Raw genomic sequence first — 12,144 nt, 5'->3', positions numbered from 1 at the left:
CAATATACATTTCTTAACCTTTCCAGTGCATTAAAATTCATCTATGATATACAAAAGTCAACCATTATTGATATTACAATAATGTGAATGTACTATGCAAACACATTTTAATGTATTCTCACATGCAAATTTTGCACAGCCGTGGGAGTGCAGACTAAAAACAAAAAAAGACACTGACAGTTTTGACAAGCCTAATGCATCAAATCTGAGTTTTAGCAAGATGAGAAGGAATAGGGCGTTGGGAGGGGGGACACGTTAGCCAGCACAAGGCCACAAAGCCCCTGTCGTCTGAAAAGTCAACATGCAGGTCGGGCCCCATTTTTACTTTCTGACCTAGATGTGCATGAGCACGTGGATATGAACTCTGTGTCGGTGTGTGTGTACAAATGCGCTGGGTGGTCCTGGGAGGAGCTGAATGTGAGATAATACCTTCTGCTGGAATCACCTGGGATGTGTGCAAGTCTTTGCGGGCTTTCAGTTTTGTTCTGTTTTGTTTTCGCTCTCTGTTGCTGCTGGACCCCCGACACAGGAGCACAAAACACAAAGAGACAAGAGAGAAGAGCCCCAATGAGCCGGAGAGAGTCTAGTCGTTCAGGCAGAAGTGGGCCAAGCTGGTGTTGCACTCAGGAGATGACACACATAAGAGCATCAAACTGAACTCTTAACACACAAACACTTACAATGCTGCATGCTGACGCTGTGTTACAGCACACATGTCAACAAGACAACATGGAGAGAGGGGTGCTAGAGCTGCCATCCGCAGCTACTTTTTTTTTTAATCTGCACCGTGGCATATTCTAAGAATAAAATTAAAGACATCAAACCATTTCAACGAAGGTTTAGGGCCTTAGCATGTACCCTGTATGTTTACCTAGTGCTTAACAACCACCAAACAATATATATGATAATTAAGGAAATATTTTTTTGTTTCTGTCATGGTTGGTACATCAGTATGGAAAAGCTCTTTAACCCAAATTATATTTTAATTAATGGTAATTATGGTTGATAAGTCCTGAATTTTCAATTTTCCTGTTTTACACACAAAATCATATTTATTTACTGCCATTGCTGAACAGAAACACTATATTTTTTATGACCGGTGATCACATGAATGTGTTAAATCACTATACATTGGATTGGTTTTAGCATGTTTCATGGACAAAATGTAAACAATTGCAGTTGTCCCTCACAATATCACGATTCGATTATCGCTCCCTCGCTATATCGTGATTTTTCAGAAATTAATAAATGATCGCTCGTTCATGGAAGACTACTGTTTATTATTAGTCAAAACATATTGAAATACAAGTGATATGTAGTATTTGGGTCACCAGACAGCAGTAATGACACAAAACACTGATGAGACATTACCTTACATTATCTTAACAGTGCATGAGGTCAGCTATGGCATGTCCAACATGACAGAGTGAAAACGTTCTCTTCTCATTCCGTGTGGAGGTGATACGTTTTTGGCTTCTTAAGTTTAGAAGAAATAAATTTGAGATTCGAACTGGTTAGCTCGCTAACTGGCAAACTGGCAACCATCTCGAGTTCTTGCAGCATAAGAGTGGCAATGTGATGTAAACAATGAATAACAGAAGTGTAAAGGTAACTACTGGTGTGTTATTTCATGTCTACTTAGCTCTAATAATGTAAAAAAAAAAAAAAAAAAAAGAACAACCTGTATTTAGAAAGTCACAAGGCGCTTTTCTATGCTCAACTACAAAAATATGAAAATTATTAACATTGAATCCTATATCGCGGAAATTAATTAATCGCGATGGGGTCTGAAACTAATTAACCGCGACAAACAAGGAGCAACTGTACAAAGTTGCCCCTACACTTTAAATGTTTCTGTATACGGCACTCTGTGGAAAAAGTTTGAGCTCGATTATGGTCCACTGTGACTCTCATTTAAGAACTTGTAATACACAAATAGAACTGCTAACTTAATTGAGTTCTATCAATTATTGTTTCCTCCGATAATAAACAATAGGTTCTCCAATCAACCGCCTGCACAGGTTACGTGGAACCTGTAAAGCTGATATGTACAGTGGAGTTTAAGGAATAATTACTGCTATAATTATATTCTAAACCACCATTATTTCAATTAAGTATCATTATTCATCTGTGATGGTGATAATCCAGTTTCTCCTATCTCTGAAATGTAGTGCGGTATCGCTGTGACATCGTGCAGGTCACCCGAGCAAGAGGATTATGACCTCCTCTTTAATGGAGGTTAACAACGCCCGTCAGAGGACAACCTTTCAGAGCCTCCACAGGTTAATTAAAGAGCAACAAAGTGACAAGCAGCTGAGATGGTTTCATGCAAATGCAAAATTCCACGCCAGCAGTAATCCATCTCACAGGTAGCTCAAGCTCCCAACCCTTAAAAGCAGATTTTTATCTTTATTACTATGTTGCAGCCGGTCCACCGGATTTCAGTGGAGGTAGTTGCTATCACAATGTGTCGCCTGGCTTCGCTTTGATAAACCGACTGCTGTTTTAGGCAAAAGGATGCATATTTATCACTAAATGGCCTTGCCTTTGTAAATCAACAAATCAAGAGGTAAAACAAGAAGTAAGATCACAAAAGCAGATCTCACACTGCTATGTTATCAAAAGGTCTCGCTGTGGTACAACCAAAAACCTGGTCTACAGGGCTTTGATGCCAGTAACATGGGAACATGGGTTGCATTTCGATCATGCTCCACCATGACCAATCCCTTGGGTGATAAAGCTGGGAGATTGGGTTGTCTGGTCTGCAACAGCAACTGGTTCCATGCCCAAATGGAGCTGACAGATCCCATTACTCAACGAGCGAGCTGGACAACACCAAGATGTTGGCCCACTTTTAAATGAAACCTGCACTTTTTTTAAATTTTGCCCATCTACAATCCTTATGTGAAACTTGAACACAAGTCTTTCTCTTTTCTGTGCGTTCTAAAGATATAAAAACAGCTAAAATGAGGCAGCTAAGAATGCACATACTGGGATGCGCCTATTTCACCGATAAAGCCTTCTGAAAAAACCTCAGAAAAGCACCAACAATACTCTATTTACATAATGTGATCTGCATATTAACCAAGCTCCAGCAACATTGTTATTATTGTATTTAACATTGTTATGTCGAAAAACTACATTATTGGCATAGTGACACCTTGCCACACCATACCAGCTACTGTAGATACTTGCTGGCTAGCGACCAGCTTCACCACACACTCGTCTACAATGCCTCCGACCACTACTGAAACGTAACACTACATATTAGCGCGGCTGCCAGTGATGCTTTGCTTTTGTTTTTGAGTTTGAAAATGTTAAAGCTAGGTGTAGCGTTCCTTTCTATGTTGCTACAGTATGTGAACTCAATGAGCCCAGGGAGGAAGTTCCGCTAATGCTTAAAATGCCCAAAATACAGCAAAATACTAGTATTACATGTTATTATAAATGTGCCTGTTACTACATGTTCACAGCATGTATATAAAACCATGAAACCTTCTTGGGGGTTTTAATAGTGGGCTTTTTAGGCGGAATACATGTTTCCCATTACGTGCATTAATTACCTGCCTCTTTTTAGCTGTATTTATGTCTTTACAATGCACAGAAAATAAAAAGATGTGTTCATGTCTCACATAAGGATTATGGATGATGGCATTTTTTTTTTTAAGTGTAGTTTTCCTTTAAGTTGCCCAAAGCTTGCCATGTTAACCTACAGAGAGTTGGACAAGACAGATAGTCAGAAGGTCCTGGGATGCAGAGACAAAGTCACAGAAACGTCACAGTATTTTACTGTATGACAGTGACTCAGTGGATAACATGTGCACAAACATTACATCACATTAAACCATATGCGTAATGCTATGTATGTCTTACTGGGAAGCTAAAATCTCCTGAGAAACTGACTGAATCTCGTCTAACTAGGGCAATGCAGGCAACATTTTGTAAACACAAACACAATTAAAACTTCTTTTAATTCATTCTTAATCATCAAGGATGACACATAATACATCAGTAATTCCACACAAACATACAGCAGCTGCAACAACAGCACCGAAGGGACTCTTTCTACAACACAAATGATGACCCAGTCCTTTCCCCTCCTCACTTTGCCTCCCTTTTCATATTTTACACAAGCAAACAGCAGGAATCATTACCCAACATGAGCTCATCATTAGCACAATCCTCATTCAGCGTTACGGATGACGTAATTGCTTCATTAATCAGGGGGAGCCATCACGTCAACATATGCATTGGTTCAATTGTCGCAAAATGCCAGTTTTAAAATACACAAACGCAACAAGGAAAAGTAGGCAAAGGCCTTTCAGGAAAGCAGTTGTCAAGCTACATAATTTATTGACATTTCCGGTAGTATAAGTGTCTGGAAGTATAGACACATAGGTGCCTGTCATCTGATTCTGGTATCTTGGCATGACTTGTGAGGACTTAATCAACCAGTGTCATCCGCTATTTGTTAAGGCCAAGAGACAGAGCGCTCTACACTCCTTGCTCAAAATGAGCCGCAGTCGCTTACTTTGAGTGACGTTGCCTCGGCGTGTTTTATCGTCCTTGTTAAAAAAGGGTCAACGACACTCCGCTTCCCTTGTGTGCTCTTAAATGTGTTGAGTGCTGTCAAGAAATAACAGTGCAGAAACTGCAGCACTGTAATCAGATATTTTCCTCGGCTTCCTTCCTCCCCCGGTTTGCACTCAGGGCGATCTCTTTATTACTTTTTTTTGCCCTGCTCCTTTAGCACTCACACAGAGTGGGAGAGCCTGAAAATGTATGTTTTAGACTCCAGCTATGCACCTCAAAAGTGCTTGGAACCTTAGTCACAACCTACACAAAACAAAACGACTAAATGGTTTGTGGTTACTGTCAAGATGCTGGCGAAACTTCATAAGATTTAGTGGCCGCTGCCAATAACACAGCCCGAGCCCAACACAATAACAGAGACATGCACTGAATGGAGAACGGCGAGAAACCCTTTTCCATTGTGGGGAGTGCTTGTGTACCGCTTGGGGGAGCTTATGCATTCACCTTGTTGAAGTGACATTTAAATAAGCAGCAGCTATTTTCTTCCTCAATCCCCCATCCTCCCGCTCGGCAGCTCCTTGTGTGCTGCCGTAATTTGAAGCTGTCACAAACAAATCCTCCTTGCAGACCTTGCCAAATGTCAGGTCCCATCAAGCAGGATGACGGGCTCCAAAAATCGGGACCTTGGAAACTTTTGTCAGCAAAACACAGGAGTCTGAGCCGGCATGAATATTTATGAGCGTTTCGCCATTCATCCCTCGTATTGCAATGAGACGACAGACTGAGCCACTGATCTGACAGACTCTTCCGACTCCAAATATTTTAAGTATGGCTCAACATCCAACTTACATGGTGTAGATTTTCCATCATTTATTCCATCCTAGTTGGCAGGAAAACATCTGAAAACCTTTTCATCTTTTGGCGAGTGACGAGTGTTTTCGATGTTGGGACACGCAGTTTACAGAAATGCTGAATTACTGAAATGCAATCACATGACAGACACGTGGCAAAAGGCCTAAACAGGCAAGAAATGCTGTTAAAATGGACAGCTTTTTCAGACAAAGGTTGAGGTTACTCCTCAAGTCATGCAGTCATCTGTGGCATGCTGATGTTTGAAAGACTCTTGGGACAGGTACCCGGAGATGGATGAGCTATTGAAAATATTGGAGTGGGTTATATGTGCTTTTTCCCTATGGGTATTTTCCAACCTAATAGCTAGATCGAGGTTGAGTGTACTGTACTTTAATGTTCCATGACAAATCGTCGGAAGTGGGATCGCAAGCTGTGAGGCTGAAGGTCAAGATACTCTCTTTCTCGAAAAGTCTTTAGAGCAAAACTTAAACAAAATGATCAAATTGCCACTGTCCAATACAACAGATCTTAAAATTGAAGTGGAATCACGTGACAGATGTGGCCAAAAGACCTAGACCTAAAGCAAATGCTGTTAAAACAGACAAATAAAAATTTATCAACCTAGTAGACCCTGATTCAGATCCAGGTTAAAAGTAATCATGCTCAGAATTGGTGTCAGAAGTGGGATTACTGTCAAACACAAGCCTGTTTTCCTACCCAGTGTACTTCTCCTTAAAGTTCCCTGACAAAAAATGTCAGAAGTTGGATTGCTAGCTGTGAGGTTTACAGCTAAAATGTTTTCCTTCCTTCTGCACATTGTCCAATCAAATTCGACATCACTCCTGGTACGAAGCAAGTTATCAAGCAAAAAAGTATTGTCCTGAATGCAAGGGAATGGGAACGAGGCAGACTCCGTGACATTTCATGCCCTGTCTGCCACTAGTTCGTTGTGCACAAAGGCCACTGAACATCAGGAAGTCAACAAACAGCTGGAACACGAGCAGCTACAGACTCCTCAATCATGAAGACAGACGCACATCTCTTTGAGCGCTAATTAAATTATTATTGCAGAGTTTGAGAAAAAATACAAGGATTGCGGTGTACAGCTGTCTTTCTGTGTGTTCCTGCTGTTTGCACTGCCATCGTCTAATCTTGCAGCTGCACATTATGTCACCATGTCCAACAGGCCGGACTTTTTTTCAGACTAGAGAGGGTGGGGGATTCTTTCTCTCCTCCTTTACTTGCACCAGGCAATGGATCAGAGGCTTTAATATGGCTGCCAGTGAGGCAACAGCCATTTAATAACAATGCAATCGTTGCTCACAGCAGTGGTCTGGTGTCGCTCAATATGCCCTGCAGTGTGCAGATGGTACATTGTCTGAAGTTTTCCCAAAACATTCTCCTCTTCGAGATGTTTTCGCTGCCCCTTTTTCGTCTTCAGTTTTTAACAGTCTTCCTGACAGAATCAACACACAATCGCTCAGTGAGCCATACACTCAGCTACACAGACATGATCCGTGGAGTGTTTTTTCGGTGGAAAGAGCCAGGCTCGGCACCTCCCGCAGTGGGGGACATCTGGAGGAGGCGTTGCCATGTACACAGAGACAACAGAAAGAGTTCAAGCCTGAATTGTCATCCACCCAAGGACGTAACTGGCTTTCATTACCGCAGCATGTCAGCGCCGCACTCACAATACCTCACACCAATACCAAAAGCTTCCAAATCAAAACGAGAGTGCCAAGGAGAAAGGGACAAAGCCAAATCCACCTCAACTGGGCCTGTGTCGCTAAGTTTTCGTTACTTTCTTCTGGCCAGTACATCGATCTTCCACATCGACTACATCGACTACGTGTGTGTAAGTCTCGTTTTGTGCCTTCATCTGGCGGTATCATCTGCCATTAAGGCAGTGGTGCATAAAACCATGAACGGTACTAGCCACTGTTGTCTATCTTCCCCAGACGAGCACCGGTAGCGTGGCCTGCTAGCTAAATTAGCTACAACAACTTGCTTCCTGCTTCCTGCGCCGACATCAACGTCTCCTGGCTGGGACAGCCACCGCTGGGCCCTTGGCCTTCACCGCCAGGCCCCACCAACTGTCACTGGGCTCCTGCCTTCACCGCTGGGTATCAACAACTGACATCGCCGGCATCACCAGCAACGCCGTCGACGTCTCCCGGCTGGAACGGCCACCGCAGGGCCCTCAGCCTTCACAGCCATGGTTCGCCAGGTGTTGCTGGGCTCCAGCCCTCACCAGGGAAGGATGGCTACCAAAAGTAACATGGAGAAACTGAAAAGGTCAAATGAAGAACTAAGGAAGTATGTGGAGTTTTTGAGTCACTGTATGGAAGAAATGACAAGTAAGCAAGACACATTAATGGACATGATTCAGAAAATCAAACAATTGAAGAGACAAAACGAAGAGAAAATGCTATGATTGCACAACTAGAAAGCAGATTAACTGAACTTGAACAATATACTCGTACAAATGATGTTGTAGTTATTGGATTGCCGACACTTTTGCTGCTGCAGTGATGACCAGGGTGGAAGGATCAGTTCACGGGAATCAAGATTTGGACTCGGTTGAATGGCAAGTAGTAGACTTTTTACAGGACAAAGGTGTTATTATGCACAAGGACAATAAAGAAGCCTTTCACCCTCTCCCTCAGAAAGACAAAAGCAAACCAGCAGCCATAACCATGAGGTATGCCAACAGAACAAGAGTTTATTGCGACAACGTAAGATACTGAAAGGAACAAATGTCTATTTCAATGAGCACCTAACCGAGATCAATGCGGGCATTGCAAGGAAAGCTAGATATCTACGCAAAGAGAAAAAAAATCCAAGCAACATGGACCTCCCACTGCAAAATTTACATTAAGCTGAATGGCACTCTAGAACAAGCAAGTGTTAATGGTCAGGATTTTTAAGAAAGGTCTGGAAAAGCAAAGATGGGAGCACCTGTGTCGTGCAAAATGATGTAGATGAGACATATGAAAATGTTCTTAAAATTTAAATAAGGTTCGACAATAAGCACTATCCACTGAGAGAAGTAACTAATCAGCAAAAGAAGAGAAATCAGCCATGGATGACAAAAGGATTGCAAAATGCCTGTAAAATAACACAATATATAGGAGATTTATAATTTAAAAAACTAAAGCAGAAAAAACATATAAGATATATAAAAAAAACAAATGTCTAGAGAGTGAGTAAGAAACAATATTATAGTCAATTACTAGACAAGAATAAAAACAACATGAGAGCAACATGGGGCATCCTAAACAGGCATTATTAGGAATGGTACTAAGAAAGCAGATTACCCTCATTATTTCACAGATAGAAATGCCAAAAATGATAATATGAACGAGGTAGTTGAAAGGTTCAATAACTACTTTGTAAATATTGGACCAAAACTGGAAGAAAAGATCCCAAATTTCTTGTCAGTAGAGGAAGGGAATTAAATTATAGACAGGAATCCCAATTCCATGTTCCTCAATGACGTGACAAAAAAGAACATCACTGACATTGTTAACAAATGGAAATCATAAACATCAGCCGCCTGTAACGGGATAGTAATGGAAATGATTAAAAAAAAGTTATTAATGAGCTTGCAGAACCACTGACATACATCAGCAACTTATCATTCCAGACTGGTACATTTCCAAACAAAATTAAAACAGCAAAAGTAGTACCAATTTCACTGGTCTACACCCAAAATTCTGCTGAAATGAAAGTAGTCATTCTTGGCTAATTTTGAGTCAATGAGTACAAAAATGAATTTTAAAAATGCTCATTAGCTCTTGTTTTAAAGATACGCTACCGCTGTGGAATACCATATGCCCACAATTGACAATGAAGGTAGGCCACATAATGTTGAATACAGAACCTACATTCTCTTCACAAAAAGTGCCTAGTTGAATCTCCATAATCTTGTGATTGTATACAGATAAAGTGTATGGAGACATATCACATTGTGTATTACTCCCTATACCAGGGATCACCAACGTGGTGCCCGCGGGCACCAGGTAGCCCCACACGACCACATGAGGTGCCCGCAAGCCTGCTTTTCATTCAGGTTTTCAGTTAATAATGAAAGAACAGTAGAAAGAAATGCATTCTGAAATACAAAATGTGAGTTGTGGACACAAGCATTTTGTTCATGTTCTGGTAAAACAAGCATATTCGCTTTGTTTGGGTTTAAAATAAGCTCTGAAAGTAAATGTTACAAAAATGAGTAGCTCTTGGCCATTTTCATTTTGTAAAAGTAGCTCTCACAAGGAAAAACGTTGGTGACCCTTGCCCTATACGTTACTATGTAATAAAGAATCTCGCATATCTTTAACATTTTAGCAATTTATGATGTTTTGTTGGTCATATTCTTCCGATGTAGGGTGATATGTTTTATCTCAGAAGCAGAATTTTTTTTTTTAATTTGTAGACCAGTGTTTTCAAAAATGGAGACAAACATCAATTCACAAACTACTGAACCGTTTCTTTATCACAATTTTCTAAAATCTTAAAAAAGCTATTCTGTAACTGGTCGGACAAATTTATTAGAGCTAACATTTCAACTTCAATGGCACTAATCGAAATTACTGAGGAAATTACCAACGCAATAGACCGCAGAAAGTGCGCAGCTGCAGTATTTATGGATTTAACAAAAGCCTTCGATACAATTAATCACAAAATCCCTTGTACAAAACTAGAAAGATATGGAATCAGAGGGTTAGTCTTGAACTGGGTTAAAAACTATTTAGCAGACAAGAGGCAATATGTGAAGCTAGGAGAGTATACATCTGCAAGCTTAATTAAATATATCGTGCAGCATACCCCAGGGGTCAAAACTGGGACCAAAACTGTTCAATTTATATATAAACGACATCTGGAAAGTCACAAAAAGCCTAAAGCTAGTATTATTTGCAGACGATATAATCGCATTCTCTTCTGGAGATAGCACACAAAGGCTAATAAAAAAAAAAAATCACAGATGATTTAACCATGCTAAAAAAAATTGTGTGATTAAAAACAGACTATCCCTGAACCTAATTAAAACTAAAATAAAAGTTTGGGAAGTGCAAAAAGGATACACATGTGCAGACACAAATTTTTGTTACCCTGCTACCCACAAACGTAAAACAATTCCTCTCAACAAGAGAAGAGAGATATGACCTTAGGGAAAAACTAAAAAACTAAGGCTAAAAAACTTCACCATTTCAGTGTGTGGAATCAAATTATGGAGTGAGGAACTTGAACATCCATCCATTTTCTATACCGCTTCATCCTCATTAGGGTCGCAGGGGCATGCTGGAGCCTATCCCAGCTGACTTCGGGCGACAGGCGGGGTACGCCCTGGACTGGTCACCAGCCAATGGCAGAGCACATATAGACAAAACCATTCACACTCACATTCATACCTATGGACAATTTAGAGTCTCCAATTAACCTAACATGCATGTTTTTGGAATGTGGGAGGAAGCCGGAGTGCCCGGAGAAAACACACGCGGAGAACATGCAAACTCCACACAGAAATGCCCAGGGGAGAATCGAACCCAGGTCTTCACAATCTCCAGGCTGTTCCTGTATTGGCCAACATGCTAACCACTAGACCACCATGCGGCCCCCGTGCGAAACTTGAACAATGCACTAAAATGAGCGATTTTAAGAAACAGCACAAGCAGTTGATATTTACAAAGTACAAAAAAGATACATACAATGCTAAGTCTAATCACTTTTACACTGACCACTAATTCTTAATTTCCGGTACTCACTCATAAAACTGTTCTGTCAACTATTAACGCTTTTATCAGTTATTATCTATTTGTTATCATCTTTAAGTCGGCTAAATAATTTCTTTGCAGTAAGTATATACCTTAACTGTCATTGCACCACATTGTTATATTGCCTTATCACCTTCCTATGTATTCACAATTGGCAAAGACTACATTTGGAAAACTGGAGGTGAACAAATGAATTGCAACTGATGAAACGGATGAGTGGTAGGATTAAATAAGCTTGGCTTCTTCCTACACCTTTTTGGACATGTGGAACTGTGAACTGTACTGTGTGATGCACTCAGATGTAACTTGTATGCATGTTCAAAATTAATTAAACGATTACCATACAAAAAGGGAGGTCAGCGGAAATCCATTCAAATCAACATGGTTAATGTTGATTTTGATAAGGCAGTCACCTTGCCAAGTTACCCTCAAACTCATTCCCTCTATCAGCGCACCTTTCCCCAACCTGCCCCCGAGGACAATTATGACACATTTTGATGAAAATGACCAGTAATTCAGTGAAAGGAAAGTGCTTCAGAACAGCCATTTCGCAAGGTGGATGTTCATGATGTGCCAGCAGGGAAGCGCTTCTCCTTAATAGAGTGGCAAACATAAACATCCCTCATCATCACCGGGCCTGCCATTTGATTTCCCCTCAGGGGGATTGTGGGCCGGGCATCTTCATTTCTTCTGTGTTTCACTGTCTGTTTACTCAGTAATGGACTCTGCCCAAAGAATTGTTTACGGCAAACAAAGTAAAGTGACAGCGTGCGCGGTGGTGATTAACGACTGAATTACAAAACAACTCCAGGTCACCTTCCTTAACGTCGTGATGGATGATCTAATGCAGGGATCTGATAGCTTTGGGTAATGGTTGAGACAGAATGCGGCACACAGGTGGAGCACCACGAAACACCACTTAAAATATGAATCAACGTTTCCATAAATCAGCAAACGGCACAATTAGCAGTCATAACACTGCAGC

At 40.9% G+C, this 12,144-nt stretch overlaps 1 protein-coding gene across 4 annotated transcripts in view; it reads right to left on the bottom strand.

The window, feature by feature from the left end:
• Positions 1-12,144, bottom strand: part of ctbp2l (C-terminal binding protein 2, like) — a 130,866-nt gene that overhangs the window by 104,066 nt on the left and 14,656 nt on the right. The window contains exon 1 of one of the 4 annotated variants that reach the window (XM_054766881.1): positions 446-463. The exons of 2 other annotated variants lie outside the window; for them this stretch is intronic. The gene's annotated coding sequence lies outside the window, so the exon portion shown is untranslated. Of the gene's footprint in view, positions 1-429; positions 464-12,144 lie in introns of those variants that run through there. One more of the 4 variants, XM_054766879.1, reaches the window with a different exon arrangement.

The sequence above is a fragment of the Dunckerocampus dactyliophorus genome, chromosome 2 (genome assembly GCF_027744805.1).
Source record: "Dunckerocampus dactyliophorus isolate RoL2022-P2 chromosome 2, RoL_Ddac_1.1, whole genome shotgun sequence".
Taxonomy (NCBI): domain Eukaryota; kingdom Metazoa; phylum Chordata; class Actinopteri; order Syngnathiformes; family Syngnathidae; genus Dunckerocampus; species Dunckerocampus dactyliophorus.
This window is presented reverse-complemented; position numbering and strand designations above follow the sequence as displayed.